The sequence below is a fragment of the Diadema antillarum genome, unplaced genomic scaffold, assembly GCF_040938485.1.
Source record: "Diadema antillarum isolate AM-2024a unplaced genomic scaffold, OU_Dant_1.0 scf00000177, whole genome shotgun sequence".
NCBI classification, from domain to species: domain Eukaryota; kingdom Metazoa; phylum Echinodermata; class Echinoidea; order Diadematoida; family Diadematidae; genus Diadema; species Diadema antillarum.
In genome coordinates, this window is record NW_027271066.1 from 672,014 (window position 1) to 693,092 (window position 21,079).

Consider the following 21,079-nt stretch of genomic DNA (forward strand, 5'->3'; position numbering starts at 1 on the left):
CAAGGGCAGACCCAGGATTTATCAACAACAAAAAAAAGAGGGGGGGGGAGTAGGATTAGCACAGAATTTCACACATCTCCATCAGATAGATCTCCTTTAAAAATCGACAACCTTATAAAATAAAAAGATAAAAAAGGGAGGTCAGGACAACGGGACACCCCTGGATCTGCCCTTTGTTTACAGGTACATGTGGGAGGGGGGTGCCGGGCATCCAGATAATCTCTAGGTCAGAGTCAACTAATTCACGAAGACTTGACATCATCACTTTTGGTCACTGGCACAGACTTTCACACATCTCTATCTATTCAGATCTCCCTTTAGAAATTGCCAACATGAGAAATTTATTCCCAGTCTGAATATATTATGGTTTCAAACTCAAAAATAGCTTCGCCTAAAATCAAAAAGACATTTGGCGCATTTGCGCTCTTTCGTACAAACATTCATGCATGCTGCAATGTCCATACATCAGTCAGCCACGTGGAACTTGATGACTGGACTGTGCCCGACAATTCGCACGCCAGCGAGCCCGGTGCGGCCGGCGTGCCACAGAGCTGCATGCGCTGGAAAGCAGTAGCACAAAAGGGCACTCGCGTATGATATCTTCATAAGATATGAACTCTTAATGACAAGTTTGCCAACATCAAAATCCAATATTTTTATGCCAACACATCAGCAATAGCATGTTGTTTAGGTTCAGTTTATTACAATAAAATCTACAAAATCAAGTTGGTTCTAAACATTTTGTGCTTTAAGTTCACTTACCAATGCCTTCTTGGTAGTCAACCCACTTGTATTTTTCTGACCAAGCATCCCGGAATCCACTCATCCAGCGATGCTGGCGACAAAGTCGTTTTGGGTTCGATGTCGACGGCGTTTCCTCAGCGGCTTCATCGCCTGCTGTAGCAGCTTCTGCTTCGTTAGCATCACATACTTTTGAGAAGAAATTCAATATCGACAGGGATCGAGACAACATTTTTTTATTCATCAAATGAGTGGGCGACGCAGGTGCACTGCGGATCCACAGACGGAACTCATTGCGATCGATCCAGAGAAGGTGGCCGTGATCGCAATGAGAATTCAACGTGGTTCATGCAAAGAGATAATGCGTTCTTGCAGGTTTCCGACATGATCATGCAAGTAAAGGTTTTATTTTAAGTCGATGCTTGATTGCGCAATGCCGCATGGTCTTGATTTGATGCTGTTTTGTCTGTGCGTGAAAATATGTCAATTTTCATATCCGGGCGCGTCAAGTTTTTGTCCAGGAGGGGAAATTTTGTCCGGGCGCTAAACTGGTTTTTCAAATTTTACCCCGGGCGGAGCCCCCGGGTAAAACCGCTAGTGGAGAACCCTGGTCTTTGTGGATCCTTGTGTGTGCATAAACTGCTCTTGAATGTCCTGAAATTCTTGGGAGATCTCTTTCACCAGGCCAATCCACCACTTCCTGTCATACACACATGCAAGAAATTGTCCACATTAAAACACTGTCTCATCATGAATCACTGATGAATCCTCTGGACAGACACTGCTAACTGTTGTGAGGACAGACTCATCATCTGTTGATACTCGTTTGACTCTAAGTGTCCGATGGTCTACAGGCACAAACTGATGATGGTCTCGTGAACCCTGAACAGTTTTGCTGTTCTTAAAACATGCTTGAAGTGAGATGCCTACATCAGCAATGGATGAGCTAGACAGGAAGAAAAATGTAATTCCTTCTGTATGTGTTGATCACAAAACTTGAACATATCCTCTGGAGTTAAGGATTTGATCACCATGTGGGTGTTGCAGGCTAGCATGGGAGGTTACTCTTTTGACTGTTTTCCCTGATTCCATCACAGACATTTTTCCCATGTGACGTTGCAAAAAATGTCCATACTGCACTCACTGAAAAATCTGTTGCATGGTGACACAGATTAGTGAAGTTCTTGTGATTCTAATATTGGCTTGCTGCTCTATCACTAAAGTATGATTATGCGATCACCATCATTTTCTCTAATGGCATCATACTTTGCTCTTTCTCCCAGTCCACAATACAGTTTTGCCTAGACACGGGACTTCAGACCTCATAACTTTCTCCAGCTGAAAGAACCACTGTTTTTTATTGCATGCAAGCAATGCCAGGAAAAAGTCCATTAATTTGATACCAAGCACATAGGGGTAGACTTAAGATATGGACCTCAAATCTTCATTTTACGTAAGTTGTAAAATGCTTTTTTTGACGCATTACGTGGGTTTTGGGGGACTTTTTGGGAATTAATCTTTAATAATTAACAGTAAATGAGAAGAAATTAGTTATTGTCTTACCACATGTGATTACTGATGTCTTAGCATGCTGCATGTGAATTTTTAAAGTCAGTTGGTGCATTCTTTTAGAAGTTACAATTTTTTAAAGTGAGAAAGTCATGATTGCATACCCTGATTGTGCTTATCACCATAATAGATCTTGGCCTTTCCAAGATTGATGCTCATTTTCGTATATGCTTTATCTATCAGTCCATGTTTGACGCCAATGAATTGACCTTCGTGCACTTCTTGCAGTTTCGTCAGGTCTTCCATGTTGATCATGTCATTGAAATAAATTTCATACACTTCCGAAGTGTTTTCTATGAGCACATAGCCATGCACAAACTCTCGGGCAGATTTCCTTTTCTTGACAAATTTTTCAACTACCAAGCAATTCACGGTTCTGGCTTTAGTGCTACTTCCTTGACCTGATGTCGCCATCTTCGAATCTTCACAATAGACCTTATGCATATTATAAATGACGTCGCTACCATATCGGCCGGCTCTGTGTTTACCTCTATGCGTCACCGCCACACGGCGGGCCCTGACGGTATTCTGATTACTGATTCTTCATAAACTTTCTCTGAACGTTTATCAGATGTATACGTAAACAAAATACAAACTATAAGCTATATGCTACAGGGCTACACTCTAATTTGTATGTTTCTTGTACGTAAAACCAGCAGGATGTTTGATTTCATTTTATCTCAGACAATCTACATTGTACATCATGCCTATCTTCAAGTGTATACAGTTGAAGATCTGTCCTTCTAGTTAGCTTCCTGGATTGACGACGCAAAATGATACCGCTCTCTGTTATCCATAACAGGTGCCGGCAACTTTCGCACAATTTGGTTTTTTTTTCAATCCTACCATACTTGTCTGTGACATCCTTGGCAACAAAAAGAGTTCCTCTTTCATCGCTCTTGTGAAAGTGTATATGACATGATATTCCCCATCTTGAATATCAATCACCTGTGCCACATACTTCAGTGACTTCTGACGTGCTCCTTCATACTGGACCAAGATGCAGTCTCCAATCTTGACAGTATCCTCCTCAGACGGCAGCGAATTAGCGACAGGTATCAGCTCATCTACATCTGCAATGAAGGCATGTGTTTCGTAATGATCACTGTCAGCATATGTGGAATATTTCACCACGTGCTTTTTGACTGGAATGACAATGTGCATGGCATGTGTACCAGGAAGGGTTATGGTGTCTTTCCATCGCTCTGAGAGAATTTGTTGTTCAGCCATAATCTCCTCTGATGGTACATAGATGATGTTAATACCATGTACCCTATTCGCCGCTTCTACTGCAAATGACTGTGCATTATTGACAAATGCCTCAACCCTCGTAGCATTCCAAACCAGCCGTTTGACATTTCCACCAATGCCGTCAACAGCACCTTTACCATGTGATGTGGCGAAGAAGTTCCAACTGACTTTCATACCATAATCTTCTTCGAAGTAAGTAATGTTATGAGATAGAAACCGCTGCTTAAACTGTGATGCAGCTCTGTCGGAAAAGAAAGACACACTTTCAACATCACGGTATCTTAGCTGTCTTTATGTCTTTGATAATTTTGCCCAAGAAATTTATTGCAACTTCAAATAAAAACCATTCACATGTGGGGGGTTTTCAGCAGTCATAATTGTTCAACCATGTCCAATGTCTGCGTGGCTCCTAGTATTTCGTTCGGTCACCAACCTGTCGAATCACCTCCGGGATGCTGTGGTAGATGTTGTCAAGTTGACGAGCTGCAGGTGATTGCGAGTGAGCTGCAGGTGATCGCGAGTGAGCTGCATCCTCCAGTATTCTTTAAATCCGTCTACTCGTTGTTGTTTGGTGCGGGGTTTGACTCGTCGTCTGATGTACACTTTCATATGTCCCCAAAGGTGCTCTATTGGGTTCACATCAGGACTCTTTGCCGGTGTCTTCCTCCAGTTGATGCCGTTTCGTTGCATGAAATCACGGGCGTAGTTGCTAAAGTGCTTCGGATCTTTATCCATCATTAGGCGGCATCCTTGTGGGTATTTCTTGCGGATGAATGGAAGAAGGTATTGAGCCAAGATCGTGTCCGTGAAAAATTCTTTTCGCATTATCCTGTCAAAGACAAGCAGCTTAGTTGCACCCCGTCTTGAGATGCCAGCCCACACGTGGAATATCTGATTTTGCTCAAATTTTCCATGTTTAATATGGAAACTTTGAGCACAATCGGACATTCTGTTCAAGAGTTGTGAACTTTGGAAATTAAAGTAAATCCTTATAAGCCAGTTTGCAATCTCCCAGCATGCAACGAATCCTGGGAGTTTTCAAGGGTCATTTGGGATGAAGAATAGAGTTCCAGGGGCATGAAGCACAAAAGGGAATTGTACGCAAACAATTACAGACCCCGGGGGAAGTCAAATGACCTGTAACTGACGCATGTGCAGCTGAAATACCGAACTCACTTATTAGTGGAATTCTTGAACTGGCAACTTTGCTAGTATCTGTGACATCATTGTGGACAACTATCAATTTATTTTGTACACAGAATTCATTGTTTTCTTTATTTTCATGAAAAATAAAAATTGTTTTTATTTATTGTTTTAGTATGATGTGGCTATATCAATTTTGCAATCATTTTGGAAGAACTTTGTTGATTCAACGCTTGAAATTTCACATAAACCATTTTTTTTTTTTTGGGGGGGGGGAGGAATTATGTACAAAATGAAATGAGAGTTGTCTGCGGTGATGTCACAGATGCTAACAAAGTTACCAATGCAAGGATTCCCATAATAAGGATTTACCTACATGTATGTATTAAAGATTCATAACTCTTGAACAGATTGTTTGATTTTGCTAAAAGTTTCACCATTAACACTTCTTGGTAATCTTTATTCACTGAGAGCACACTGATGCCTGGGTTGTACTGTCCTTTAAATTGATAGATGTATTTATAATCAAAGGCAGGAATTGGAGAATAATGAATCAAATGACCCTCATAAACTCAAGTTTCAGGAAATTCAGAAAATATTATGTGACCCTGCGTCACAAAACCAATAAAAAGTCGCCAAACATGGATTTTTAGTTTAAGGGCAGATTCTGAAAGAGCAGACTCTAAGCTTTACAACAGTTGATGTATAGCTCAACTGAAATGGACTCTCCTAACCTATCTAAATATTGGAAAGAAAGCACACACTCTGGAAAAGTGTGAACCGAGAAAAAAGGCTCTGAAGTACAGGGTGTATCTGTCTATTCAAGCGATTAATCTTTACCAAACCGTGCATTGCTGTACAATGAATTGGACAAAAAAACAGGATGTAAACCAATAGAGTAACAACAATGAGGGGATTATCAGATTAAGTTGAAATTGAGCATACTTTATTAACACATTCTGTCCTTGATCAATGCCAACTTTCAAAGCATTTGCATTATCCCTTCAAAAGTTATTAGACTTGAAAGTGAAGAGTGTGCAAAAGATTATCAAGAAATGAAAAGGGGCCGCTAAGACATACCTGATCTCACTACTCTACAAAAAAGGTTGTAGAAAAACTGCTGAAAATGTACTTTCCCATTCATTTTATGACCCCAAACTTAAGAATAATGTAGAAGAAAGGTAACTCTTTCAGAAAATATGAAAAACTTAATTTTGACTTGGTTCACCCATTTCACCTTTATTGAGTCCTCACTTAAAATCAAGGGGTGCGACTTTTTGTTCGTTTTGTGATGTACAGTCACATATACATGTGCCATCATTTTCCGAAGTTACAAACCATTCAAGGAAGGTATATTCTCTTCTCAATAATTAATCTTCCTTGAAAATGCGGCATTAATGAAAACATCCAGTTTCTACAGAAAGAATGCTGTGACCTTGAACTTCAACCTCATGACCATAAAATCTAATCAGTTCATTGCCCCTCCCATACAATATGTGTATACGAGTCAAGTCTGAAGCTGATCTGTAAATCGGTTCTGAATTTATCACGAGAGCCAGAACTGCACGGACAGACGACCCGAAAGCATAATGCCTCAAGCACTACCTGCATCATATGGTGGGCGGAGGCATAAAAAAAAATACTGTAATATTTTTTTTCCAAAATAACTTTAATACAAGATTACATAATTACGTGTATACCTTTCGTCTTTGGTTCAGAGCAGTGCTTTTGAGGCTTCCTTTTTTTAGAGCATACAGAGCTACAGGCAGAAGCAGACTGCTTTCTTGGTGGTCCCTCAAGCTCCTCAGCTCCTGCTTCTGGAAGGGCTCCTGGTGTCAAACAATACAGTTCAGGCTTAACTTTTGAATATAATGCCCAAAATGGCTTAGGAAAACAATGGATGGTACTCCAATAGTGCACTTTCTGACTATTCTGACAGTTTTAGGGTCATGCAACTCTGACTTTTATTTAAGTGATAAACTAACAATTTGTGTATTTAAAAAATGTGAGATATGTGGCCCTGTATGTTATCAGGAGATCTGATATTGTGTAAAAGTTAAGCCTGAAAAAATAACGGTCTAAAACGATAGTTTAAAACAAAAGAAAAGTGAAAATGTGATTATCAGTTACACATAGGCTTCTGTGTTGGAATTAACCATCTCGGGATGGTTTATTATTCATTCATAGATATCTTTACAGTTAAGGCATAATTCTCAAAAAAAAAAAATTGCTGTATTGGGGGCTGGATCGGTCGCCTTCGCTGAACCGCGGTCGACCGGTTGAAGGACGACGTTGTCGCCCCGACACATTCTCCACCGCTTCGCATTCGCTGTCTCCAAGGACGCAAGGCTGTCGTCACATATATGGAGAACGCCGATTCGCGAAGCAAAGTCAGTATCATGAAATTCCCCATTGATTAATTGATAAACCCTACAAATTACACTTATACCGCTTGAATTATCAGTATCTCACTTTTTACCCTGGGTGTCCCACAATCAGGTGTTGGAAAACTATGTTAACTAGCGCAATTGTTAGCAATTCTTGCGTAATTTGGTAACTCACCAATAACAGAAGTGGGCTAATTGCTTGCGCTTGTCGTGCATGCCGGATGCTAGCAGTGATGGTGCACTGGCGTGTCTGTGGTTCCGCTAGGCCAGCTGTACTTGCAAGAGCCCTTCTGCTAACTGCAACTTAGAAAATGGTTACACATGAAATATGTCAGTACAATTGTCCTTCAATTATACATCAAAGCTCAGGTAAAGTTATGATCAAACAATTCCCGGACAAGCCCCCAAATTGTCACAGTGTGTTACACGTGAACTAGCTTATTAGTCTAGATGAGGCAGTTTGATCACCCGAAATGAAATATAAGAAGAGATAAAGTACCGTTGAAATTATGTGTGCATTTATTAAAGTGTAATCAAGTCTTCAAATCATATTATCCGGTCGTACAATATAAAAGTCTTCTGAGCTCAGAACTTAAACATATCACGTGGATTAAATGACTGTTATCCCATACATCAAATACAACAACCTTCTAACTCCTGGACTAACAACTCTCAATATTCATCCTTTGACTTTTAAACTAAGTAACCAAGTGCCATGGCACTTATCACAATATCAACTTCAATATGAGATGGCGTGGGTATGTGGCTTGCCACAACAAATCATATCCCTGACCATAATGTCGGTCAGCATTCAAAGTTCAGTTCAGTGCAAACTTGTGGTTCCGGTTTATCAGTTAATGGAGAATGTTATTATACTGACTTTGCTTCGCGAATCAGCGTTCTCCATATATATGACGACAGCCTTGTGTCCTTGGAGACGGCGAACGCGGAGCGCTAGGAGAGTATGTCGGGGCGACAACGACGTCCTTCGACCGGCCGACCGCGGTTCAGCGAAGGCGACGGATCCAGCCCCGTGCAACCGGCGTTATTGTGGAGGGGGTGTGTCTCGAACTAGGCGAGGGAAATCCGGGCAAACGGATCAGGCAGCGGCTGAACAGGAGACACCTGTGGAGTCTCGACCCGGCGATTTTGTGAGCTTATCTGGACGAAGCTCCACTATACCCTTAACAGCCGTAGTTGGGCCTTGGACACCCCAGTTGTGGCATCACTGCTAGACAAGGCTCTGCAGCGTCTGGTCTGTCTGGTGGCAAGACAGGGTGTGGCAGCTTCACTCCTTGTGAGCCTGCCTGTACATACGCTGGCTGCTGCAAACTTAACTATGCTTGGAAACAATAGCTGTCAAACACCTGTATGTGGGATGCCTCCAACTTGAATAAATTCATATGCAAATTCACTTCCTCCCAGACTGGAGGGTATTTAAAGTAGATTTAAATCAACTCCGTACAGTGATTATCAGTTACACATAGGCTTCTGTGTTGGAATTAACCATCTCGGGGATGGTTTATTATTCATTCATAGATATCTTTACAGTTAAGGCATAATTCTCCACAAAAAAAAAAAAAATTGCTGTATTGGGGGTTTATTCACCTGGTGAAAGACAATTGTACACCTTAGATCTCTCAGTTCTAGATTTTTTTAATCGCTCTGCCACAACAGTCACTTTAACTTAGAAAATGTTACATTTCATGCCCTTGATCTGTCGGGCTTCAGGGGCGGAAAGGGTCAATATTATACATGCATGTATGGAAAGTCAGTCTTAAATACACTTGTACATACCAATAGGAGGACATGTCATTTATCATATTTGTTTCACATGCATTGTCTATAAGTGTTTTTGTTTTCTCTTATCGTACATGTGGGTAATAATAACAAGACTCATTACAGTGTACAAATTTGGGTTGTGATGTACAAATTTGGGTTGTAATGTCCATAATGGATTAAAGATCTGCAGTAGGAATGGAATTATTACCAATACGAGCTTCGGAATACTAAGCTTGTCCTGCTCAGTCTTAGCCCTAAAAAACTGTTTGGTTGTCCAACAAATTAGGGTCAGTCATTGGTTTGTTTTGTTTTGTTTTTTACATAATAAGATACAGCATAATGAAACACTGTGAGCACGCTCTATGGCTTATTTGGGTAGACAGCAGTGTCCAGTATACTCTGCCACAACAAAACCAGCAAAACTATTGACCAACATCATGTATTTTGCAGGTACTGGTGATGCAATTACTAAATCTGAGGAAATGAAAATTTGAAAAATATTTACATAGCATGTTCCTCTAAATCACAGAGAAATGTGCATTTCCAGCAAGATCCTAAATGTGATAAATGAATAATAAATAAAAAGAGCGTCAGCACCTTTACGTAGGGTCGGTTGAATGCCATAATACTTACTGAATTTCATCAAAATCTGTGACATATTTCTAGTAAAGTTATCAAACCGAAACCACATTTTTAAAAGTTACTTTCAAATAATTCATGAGCAACAACCTGTGATCTACAAATGTCAAATTAAAAGTTAGGTTGTATTTTGATACCAAACAAGCATGATGAAGCCCAAATGATTTTTTTTTTCTGATGATTAAAGTAAGAAAAAAAAAAGGATTTCAAGAATTCACATATGGTATTTTGGCAGACTAACCCAAATTTGCTGTTCAGAAATAAACTTATGCCCTACCAATTTTGGAACCCTACATAAAACCAACCAATTTATGAAGTGATAACAGTTGTTAAATACAAACCTTCATCACAAGGACCCAACGCTGTTGCCTCATCACAATCTTCAGCTGCATCTCTTTCATCAGGAGATTGCGAGTTGGTTCCTGGTTCAGTAGAACATTTACATTTTGTAAGTACTTTTCAAATTCCAAAAATTCTACACAATTCCCTTTCCTAATTTGTCAGGCCCCATACATGTAGTATAGCAAGCAGCAAGTGAAGATACACTGGTCAGCAAAAGAAAGTACCCACTCCTGTCAAAGGCCGCACACAAAAATTCACCAGCTAGAAATAAACAATTTGTATGCTGCAATATCCATTAGTAATCACATACCCAATAGCAAGTAAATATCTCTATTACAAAGAAAAAAATGTCATGTATGCACAGCATCTTGGTCACTGAATCAAAAGTCACAAAATGTATAAACAGAATGAGCCTTACAAGTTTTATGCGAAACTCAGTGTCACAGGACAAAAAAAAAAGCCGTCACAAACATCCATTTTCAATAATGTGTATGTCCTCCTCGTGCCTGGACACATTCCAGGCATCTCTGACGCATTCTCTGGACAAGCTGTGTGGTGTAGTCCTGGGGAAGTTCTGTCCATTTGTCCTGCAGAGCTTGGATCAATGTTGATTGTTTGAAAATGTTGTCCATTCAGTAGCCACTTTTGCGTTGTGGAAAGTGCTTTTGTGTGGGACTTTTGATTCAGTGACCAAGATGATGTGCATGTCAAGTTCTTTGTTATGAAGACATTCACTTGCTTATGTGCATGTGATTAGTAAGGGGCATTGTAGCACGCCTGTGTACAAACATTGTTTATTTCTAGGGGGTGAATATTCGTTTGCGGCCTTTGACAGAAGTGAGTACTTTCTTTTGCTGTCCAGTGTAGATTACATTACAGGTAAGTGCAGTGTGTGTACATCATGAATGCACAATATAGGACACTTTGTAATTTGCATAAATACAAATTTTCAGGTAAGTAATTCGAATGCTAGGTTTCAATTCACAACTCTTTTAAAGTTCAGTGTTTCAACTTGTTTGAAGTTCTGTCCTCTTCATAATTCAAATAGCAGTAAAAACAGACCCAAAATGAAAGATAAATGGTTTTACAGATAAAGAATCATTTCCATACTTGAATTTGTAATCATTCTTTCAAATGTGGAACATAGACAATTATAATGAAGAGACAAAGGGATAAAGAAGAATGGGATAGAACTGAAGTTGTTCTAAATCTTGGTTACAATTGCAATGAGTCATGATAAGAAGTATAGCTTACTATCTATTCTTTTCAGTGCATCTCCAACCCGGAGTATATGTTTCTGAGTTTGTCTTCTCACTATGTCCCATATGGGCATAAAAATAGTGCCTTTGTGACTGTGGGACGTCCATGGCACCATAAGTAGTGCTGACTCGGTACCGGTTCTTGGTCGCTGTGATTAGATCAGCCCTCTCCACAATGGATACCCTTGAGCACACATTATGCACTGTGTGCCAACCAGACACATGTTCCTTTGACTGCTTGGTGGATGGAAACAAGTATTCATTGCTTTCTAGAACATCAGAAGCAGCTCTCGTTTCTCTGTCTGCAAGAATACGCAGAGATTCCTGACAGTCTGGTGGGATAAGTACTGGCACTAAGTGTTTTCCTTTTCCTGTTTGATAAGTTATTCTGAAGTCCTAAATCAGCTCCTTTTCAGATGGATTGAGATCTTGAACAACTCTTGAATTGATCCAGGTTTCATTTTCTGCCTCCTTCCATTCATTTAGTGTTAGACGACATGGTTCCCCTCCCCTTCTGGCATATTGTACAGTGTAAGCCGGCAAACTGTTACATCACGTAGCTCAGTGAAGTTACTGCTCTCATACAGCTCATATTTCTCCTTTGTCACCAAGTGGTCCATTTGATGAATGGAAAACTCTCGCACCAGCTGTAGATATTTGTCAATCAGAAGACACTCTGGTTTTTGCAGTTTTTCTTTTTGACATTTGTTCACAGCATACATGGCATCACCAGACAGGTAGTCATGATTTGCACCTAGCACCTCAACAAATTTGTCAATGGCATCAGCTTTTGAATCTTTATCTTCAATGAGATATGCACCTTTCATTACTTTACTGGCTTTCTTGATGAGGTAATATACATAAAGCACTTTTCAGGCCATATTTGAGATCATCTTCACTTTTTGCAGTAGGAGTTGATGGCAGCTTCCAAGTGTATGTAATTTCTTCTAGAGAGCATGTCAACTGCATTCTCCTCAGACATGTCATATGGGCCTAGGTCCTCTCTGCTTCTTTGAAATGAACATAGAGAGAAGCTAGCCTCCTCGTAGATGCCATCACACTTTTTCTTACTTCTGTTGTCTTGTCAATCTTGTGTCCTTCCTTCTGCCACAGTCTCTTACCAACGGTCAAGATCATTGGATCGTTAAGACAGATGTTGCCGATATTGTCGCTTCTGAATGGAGATAGCACATTTTCAACAAAGGAAACATCTCGATGTTCTGCTCCAAAGTTCTGTTATAGGTTTATAGGAATGTTTGATTGTCTTTGACAAGACTCCTTGACACAGTTTTTCATATGTCTTGCCATATAGCGAGAACTATAAAACCCCTGGCAAGTCCCACACATGACAAGGCGGCACTTTGTTCTGGTCGGGCGTTCTTGATGAAAATTTGGGCTTGATTCACCAGTTAATGCTTAAATGTTAGTTTGGTATACATACCTTCTTTTTTAAATTTTTGAAACTGCTTTATTCTTTGTCTGGTAGTTGCATTGTTCTTTTGACTTCTTCTCTGGTTGCATCAGGTTTTGGATTAGGTGGGCGACCAGGGTTGTGCTTTCGTTTTCTTGATTTTAGAGTGCTTTCTTCATGAAAAGTTGTGATACCTCTATAAACTTTCACATATCATACACATCACTGCTTTTCCAATAATATTAAGTCTTACCTCACCAATCTTCGCACGAAGCTGGCTGGAATAGACACCATATGGACCATGCTTGGGTTTCACTTTGCCGCCACTAGTGGAACTAGCTGCAGACAACATAGACCCAAGAGTTTGATTCAGTGGATCTTCTCCTTCAACTTTCTTCCAAATCTCCTCGTTTGCCGATTGGATTGATGCTGGATCAAGTCCATTCTCTTGCAAGACCTTGTTGGCAGGTTTTGGAAAGAGCTGTAAATTGTCGGTGCATAAATCCGGATCAGCTAACAACCTTGAATGTTCCCTGATTTACTACAATATCAAAGCAAGATATAAGAAGAATGGCATGTACATAACATGTTCTGTACATATGATATGCAAGTTGATTATGTACCATTGTACTACATGTGTATACTATATTACAATAAATATCCAAAAAATGATGTGTACTCAAACCACACACATTTTGATATTCAATGTTGACAGACATAATGAGTCATGACACACAATCACATAATATGCTGCATAAAAGCCTTGATGCCCATCAAAACACACTTCCTAATATACACTGTATTGGTTTGTTAAATGAAAAAAGGCACAATTTTCACTACATACAGTAACATTGTATAAGAAATGATTCCTTGACATCCGTCTTCACTACAACACAAAAATAATGTGCATAACTACAATGTACCATCCGTCCTTCCCACTATGTATGCTAATGTACTGAACAAAAATGTGACCTTTTTCTGTTAATAAACACAAGTATAGGGGCACAATAGCCAAAAATCTTACCTTTCTTTTCTAGCGTAAATATACTGTGCACAATAGCCAATCAACAACGTGAACGAACATGGTGCATATTTGTAAAAAAAATATAGTATTCCACGGATGTGAGGAATGCATACACTGTAGGAAGGTACATTGTAACATGGATACAAAATTAACTGAGTTAAATCAGAAGGAACTCAAACACACCTAACAACTAGTAAATCTGTGCAACCAAAATCAGGAAAACAGCATGTACATGTAGATAAGTACCTAACTACGCATGTGGAGCAAAAATGACAACAGGAAAATAAATGATACAAAACAAAGGCAGTTCACATCAGTTCACGTCCAAAAACTGGGGGGGGGGGGGTGCTAGCCAGGGGAAATGGTAGAACCAAGCTCACGAGAGCAAGGAGGAGCATCGATGTGGCCTAGGCTACACAGTAGATGACCAAAGGGAAAATGACTACCAGTACGTGGCACATGGTCATGCTGAGGGGGTCGTTCATGGTCATTGGGTGCAGGGACATCATTCGGTGGCGCTGGAGGTGGGAGATTCCTCGGAGCAGTGTCGTATCCCGCGACCAGGGCATGATCATCACTGACCGAGAAATCAGCGGCCAGTGATGTGGGATGATCACGTGGGAGCTCACCATCAACAATCAGCTGACCACCAGGAGCAACGGGGTGGTGCTCAGGAACCGGTGGATCCTCATAGACTGGATGGTCATCATCGGTGAGAGGAAGTCCAGGAGACTCTAGAAGCAGGAGACTCTTGTCTGTACGGGTACGATCACCAGCATGGCTAACCAGGTGACATGACGGCACAGGATCGTTGCTGAGCATGCTGATGTCATCAGACATCACTCTGGTACCAGGAGTCTTGATGCTATCTTTACGGTCATGCAGGAGGGTGTCTCCTACAGACTGGCAGCTGTCTTTATCGACTTGGGAATCCTCATCTTGAACAGGGGGGTCGTCGTTGATGATCAGGTTCCCATCATTGGAGAAGATGGGGGAAGTACTGAGGACGTCAGGACCATTGTTGAAACCATGCGGTTGATATGTACAGATCCGGCGATTGGTGATCAGGGGGTCATCGGCTGTGTGGGAGTCATTCTTGGGTGATGAATGACTGTCTGTGGTAGATGGACTATCAGGATCTGCAGGAATGTTGCAGTCAACTACGGGGGTGGTACAGATGTTGACGCTGTGGTTGCTGTGAGGCAAGCCAACATCACCTACAATAGGGAAGTCTCACCATCCTCGGTCAGGAGATCACAGGCAACTGGAATACCATTCAGGGAGGTTGCTACATGTGCGTATTCAGCCGACACGCACCACAGCCTTTCACAGCCAGAACTACCATTGGACTCTACCATCACCGTGTTCGAAGAACAGAACGAGTCACCTTCGATTTCCTTTGAATGTGCACAGATAACAGACTGGACCCTTACTTCAGGACCTTAACTTCAGAAGTCTCACCAAGCACACATGGATGTTCAATGAAGTAACCAAAATGACTTGCGGCTAACTCAGGGCTATGACTGTTATCTGACACTGGGCTACTAACATCAGAAAAATTCACAATATCATTCCACCTCTTGCCACTAACACCAGAAATGAGACAATGAGCATGATCACCATGATCAGGAAGGGGGTAGTTCACATCAACAGATGATGTACCTGTATTTGGAACTCCACTACCATACTGGAAAGTGGAGCCATCGCCAAATGTGGCAAGCCTTCTTGCTGGTCGGACAAGGATGTCATTTGTTTCCATGAATGGCATACCTGCCACAATGTCACCCTCGAGATGATTCACAACAACACCTTCACACTGTAGCTGTAGGCCATTGCAAGATAAACTGAACTCTGTGAGGCCTAAAACACTGCATCCTAGTTCATCTTCAACCTGTTCACTATACTCATCCACATACACGTTGCAATCAAGCTCAACAACCATTGACTCGCTTATCAAATTGAACTGTGAACCGCTTTTCAAACTCACGTGAACCACATGATCATCTTTCTCTCCGAGAAAGTAAGGGGTAGAATCAGTACTAGCAATCTTACTAGCAGACTTGACACTACGGATTTCCGAACTGGAAAACAACCCTTGCATGGGTGGGGCCGATTTGTGCCACTTCGTCGGCACCGGGGTAGCGGACTTGGGCTGCACCTTTTCGTTGGCGCATACGGCATAATGAATGCACGGGACTAACCAAACCACAACTTCAAACCTAGGATAAATACCTGTCGTTATCACAACCAATTACAGCTGAAATCTGGGCCTCTATGTACAGAGCGAGATTTCCTCAGGTTCGGCACTACATGAGCTTATTTTCATTGGCTTGTAGATTCGACCCAGCGCTGCTACCACGCCATTAACTAGGAAAACACCCAAAGACTCAAGGTATTTAGTGGTGAGGTTTTTTATTACCCGGCTCAAGTCGGCTCGGTATCAACTGCCGATAGATGGCGCTAAGATCAACAACATTATAACAATAAAGAACATACTGGCGCTGCCTTGTCCATGAGTGGCCCAAAGAGAATGTACGGGATACTTTTGCAGTATGCGGTAGGCAAAATGGCCAAGGTGTGACTTCCTCCTGCCAGACTGTCGATAATCTCCGCTTGTTTTGTTTTGAGAGCAAAACTTTCACCAAACATTTCGGTCGCTATTTTGCGAATACATGACTGATTATCCATGTCTAAAATGCGCGTGAGAAGTATGTATTCACGCCTGTAATAATTTTCGAGTATGAAGGACGCAGGACTAGAAGAAGAAGAAGAAGAAGAAGAAGAAGTAGACATGGGACTAGAGTGGTGTACGTGTACGCTTGAGAACGTATTACAGAACCTATGGTATGACATACTGCCTAACGTCGTCTGCTTGTGGAGAGATCTTATGCATGCGTGGAACCTCATACACAGGCCTACTTACAGTTACAGATACATTATGAACAGACCTATTTTCAACATTTTCTACCTTTTATACCTTAACCTTATCACACCACCTTTCAGTTCTTTAATGTGTGATATCATCATCTGGTGGTAAGGGTGGTTTATCACAGTCATCATGCACCTTGCCACATTCAGCTGTTTCTTGCCACATTTCAGTTGCTACTGTGGCATTCTGCAGTTCATGTTCCATTTTTAGTCTTTCCAGTTTTTCTTTCATTTCAAATTGTTCCTTTCTCAATCTCTGTTCTTGTTGAAACTGTTCCAACTTCAGCTTTGCTAGCCTCTACTTCACTTGCACTTCTCGCAGTCTCACACTTGAAGTGACATTTGTTCTGGAAACCCTTGGCGGCGCAGTTGACCTCACCTCGACATCGTCTGGTGAGCTGGTTACTGCTGCCCTTTCTTCTGGACTTGTCGCCTTCGCACCCTGTTCCACATCGTCCTTCGTTGTTCCAGACCCTGCTCCCTCAGGCAGACTGCTACCTGGAATCTTCTCAGATGCAAGCAGTCGTGAACTTGATGTAAACGCGCCAAATGAGGAGACATTTGAACAACAGCCTTTCTTAAACTTTCCTCTCTGTTTATTCACTGGGTTCTCCCCAATCAGCGGTTCACTGAAAATGATACACAACTTGTCAAAATAACACTTGACACAAACCTTTTACTTATCAATACAGATGCACAGTACCGGTATGCACTTATACTAATAGCAATCTTTATGTGAGTTTAACACTCTGATACACAATTGATTTCATGTGAGAGTATGAGTGCATGAATTCTTGTCTTAACCTGTCTTAAGGCGACTGTGAGTGTGTGTGTGGAAGGTAACCATAGCAACATTATATTAATGCTTGGTTATCCAATATGCACTAGTGTAGGCCTACTTCACATTATACCAAACACTGTATGATCACATGACAATCATGTGACAATCATGCAGTCATCTGCTATCATCACATCTACCAGTACACAAATGCAGCCATCCATGCTATAAATAGGCCCCTAAATCTGCTACAGTGTGTAATTACCATTTATCATTTACAATAGTCCAGTGCATGAATGAACAATAACTATAAAACAGATAAAACAACAACAGTGACTCTATTTATTAACCAACTGCAAGTGTAGTAGCTTATATCCATGCTAGCCCTCTATGTGATAACAATACAAACTTGAACTTCAGTTGTGTTATAAGCAATTATGGGTTGTACGTGTATTTACAACGCGAACTATACCCCTATAACTCAGTGTGATGCTTCAACTCAACCAGTCATCCATGCTCACACAGTAGCATTCATGTCTCAATCTGACATAATTTTCCCCCTTTCTGAACTGTGATGTGCCTCCTTTGCAACACAACACACACAACTTATTTCCATCTGTGAGCACTTTATCGTTCTGATAACTCTGCCTGACAATGTGCATTACACAGCAGTTATCCTAAACACATACGTATAACAATCAAAAGCTCTTTGACATTGCATATGTCAGAACGTACAATGCCTCGTATCATAACTTCTACGCGCTTGTACATAGAAGTCTATGGTTATTGTTCACTGCTCATCATGTTAACTTTACAACTTACAAGTTTATGAACAAACTGTCAGTATATCAAACTAACATTGATATCATTTACAGGAGTAACTTCCATCAAATAAATCATTCATTTCTCATACGTATCCTTCGTTACTCACCGACTGTTTACATTTCTGGAATTATTATCATGAATTCAGTGGTTACAAACTTTACTTCATGTTCCCTTTACAGATGATCAGCTGCATGAATTACTACCGATAATTATGTTACCTTTTTACACGCAGGACAAATTTTGAAGGAACTCTTTTTCAGTTGCAGACAATACAAATGAAACCATTTAGCACATCTAGGTGTCTCACACTGAACCCACTGAATGTCATTGTATGTCCATTCCACAAGTTCGCAAGCTTCTGGTTCAAAGTTTCCGTCAGATAACAAGGATATTTGTTTTGAGGTGCCTCCAATACAAATCAAGTCAGAGACTGCCCTCACAAGGGTGTGCCCAGCAGTTACGAAAAGTGAATGTTGATTTTGTTTTGCAGTTTTGGGGAGCAGACTGTATTGAGGTCTTTCAATGTCCAGCGCGAAAACTCGTGCTGATGGTGTGGGGCAAGCCAGCAGATTTATTAGATTCACCACTCCGTGGACTGGTGTAGTATACACAATGCATTGCACCTTTAAGTTCTATGTTCACGCAATACTTGCACAGGCACTCACGGAACTTATTTTGTGTGTGAGGTAGGACAGTCCTTGGTTGCAATTTCTTGAACTTCAAAAAACTGACCTTTTCTGTAGGGCATTCTTCACAGAACTGTTTGTAGGCACACAACAGTGACACTGACATAATTCGCCTTCTGACGACTTGATTGCCTTTCTTTATCCCGCTTCCGACATTGGGAATGTCTGCACTTATGTCTCCCCTACAATAAAAGTCCTGAATTGTTTTTATGTGTTCATGTGAGAATGCATCTTTTATTTGCTGACGATGGTATCCTCCCAGTCAGGATTTTCATCAATGGTCTTCAGTATTTGTTTAATCTTCTTCGATACACCCACTTACGCAGTATTTTCATACTCTGTTTGATAGCAGGATAGCATGGGCGATCATGCGCTTCTTCCGGATTTCTTTACTGTTTCTTCTCTTCTTCAGGGTAGCCATGGTGGTTGCAATGGAATTGCAAACTGACAACTTCTTACTGCAACTTGGACTAAAAATTCCAATTTTTTTACGAACTACATTCCTTGACATTGGTGTTTGTTGTTGGATTGTGTCATGTGGAACATCTGCTTTTAATTTTCTTTTGGATGGCAGACATTTTAGAAGCTTCTTTTTATATCAGCATTTTGTCGGATGTGATGGAGCAGGAGAAGAGGGTGGAGATACAGAACATGTGACTGGTACTTCTGGACTTGTCTTCGTAGCAGTAGCAATCTCCTTCTTTTTTTATTTTGCTTCACTGGTTCCGTAGGGGTGCTATCAGGGCTGACAGATTGGGAGGAAGGGTGAAATGTATGTGGCGATGCCCAAGAACTCTTGTAGTTCTTTCTTGCTTCTAGGTGGTTCGATAGCTCTCATGGCAGCTACCCTCTCGGGATCCGGATGGGTGCCATCTTTGTCAAAGACAAGTCCGTAGAAGCGTATGCGGTCATGTTTGATCCGGCACTTCTCCCAGTTGAAAATGAGTCCATGCTGTGGAGCAACTTCCATCAGGTTGTGCAGATTTGCGTCATGTCTTCCTCAGTTTTGCCTATGACTGCGATGTCGTTTGCTATCGCGATTACACCAGGGCATCCTTCAAGGATCTGTGTCATCTTGGCCTGGAAGATATCCTGGGATGTGCACAGACCGAATGGCAATCGCTTAAAGCAATACCTTCCAAAGGGGCTGTTAAAGGTAGTTAGCTTGCTTGATTCGTCATCAAGTTTTACGGACCAGTATCTGTGCTTTGCGTCTAATGTGGAGAAGGTTGTGGCGCCGATAAATTTATGTCTAACCTCATCCAATGTTTGAATAGGCACGTGACTGCGTTTGATAGCTTTATTGAGCTCTCTTGGATCTAAGCAGATTCTCCATCTCCCATTGGGTTTTTGTGTGTAAACCAAACTGGATACTTAGGGTAGTATTCTGAAATCCTTCCTACGAAGAAATTTCTTCCTATTAAAAGTCAGGATTTTTTCCTAAGTGGTATTCTGAAAATCTTCCTAAGTTTCTTCCTAAGTAGACTTAGGAAGAAACTTAGGGAGGGGGCGGGAATATGCAAATTTCTGACTTGGGAAGAAGGTGGTATTCTAGAATGCACTTAGGAAGGAATTTAAGGAAAATATGTAGGAAAATATTTAGGAAAGCTCCACCCCTGTCCTAAGTACGTTGTTAAGAATAGCAAACTGCAAGCATCGTGATAGGCGCGCTTGTCAGTCATTGCGCGCACATGTACTTTGATGCGCGCACATGTACTTTGATGCGCGAAATGAGCGTGAGAAAGGGGACATGCTGTGCACTCGTGTTTTTGACCCTACGTCATAGTAATATGCGATTGTCATTGGTTAGTTCCTTATGATACGACATTTCGTATTGGCTCAGGAAAGGACATGGGCGGGGACAAGGATGGCCTAATTTGCATCAAGAAGTGCCTCTAGAGGAAGAAATTTCAGAATACCAATTTTATCTTTCCTAGGCACTTCCTAAGTTTCTGACTTAGGAAGAAACTTAGGAAGAAACTTAGGAAGATTTTCGGAATACCACCCTTAATCTGTAGGTTCTTCCACCGGTGTAATGACACCCATTTCTACTATCTGGTCTAATTCATGTTAAAGGACAAGTTCACCTTCATAGACATGTGGGTCAAGTGAATGCAACAATATTAGTAGAACACATCAGTGAAAGTTTGATTATAGAAAAACAAAGAATACATGCACAAAAATGTCATGTAGACTCTATATTGAAGTTTTCATATTTTTTGTGTATAACAATTAGATTCAAATGTTAACTAATTACTTTTCATTATTATTGTTATTATTATTATTCTCATTATTTTCATTATCATTATTATTA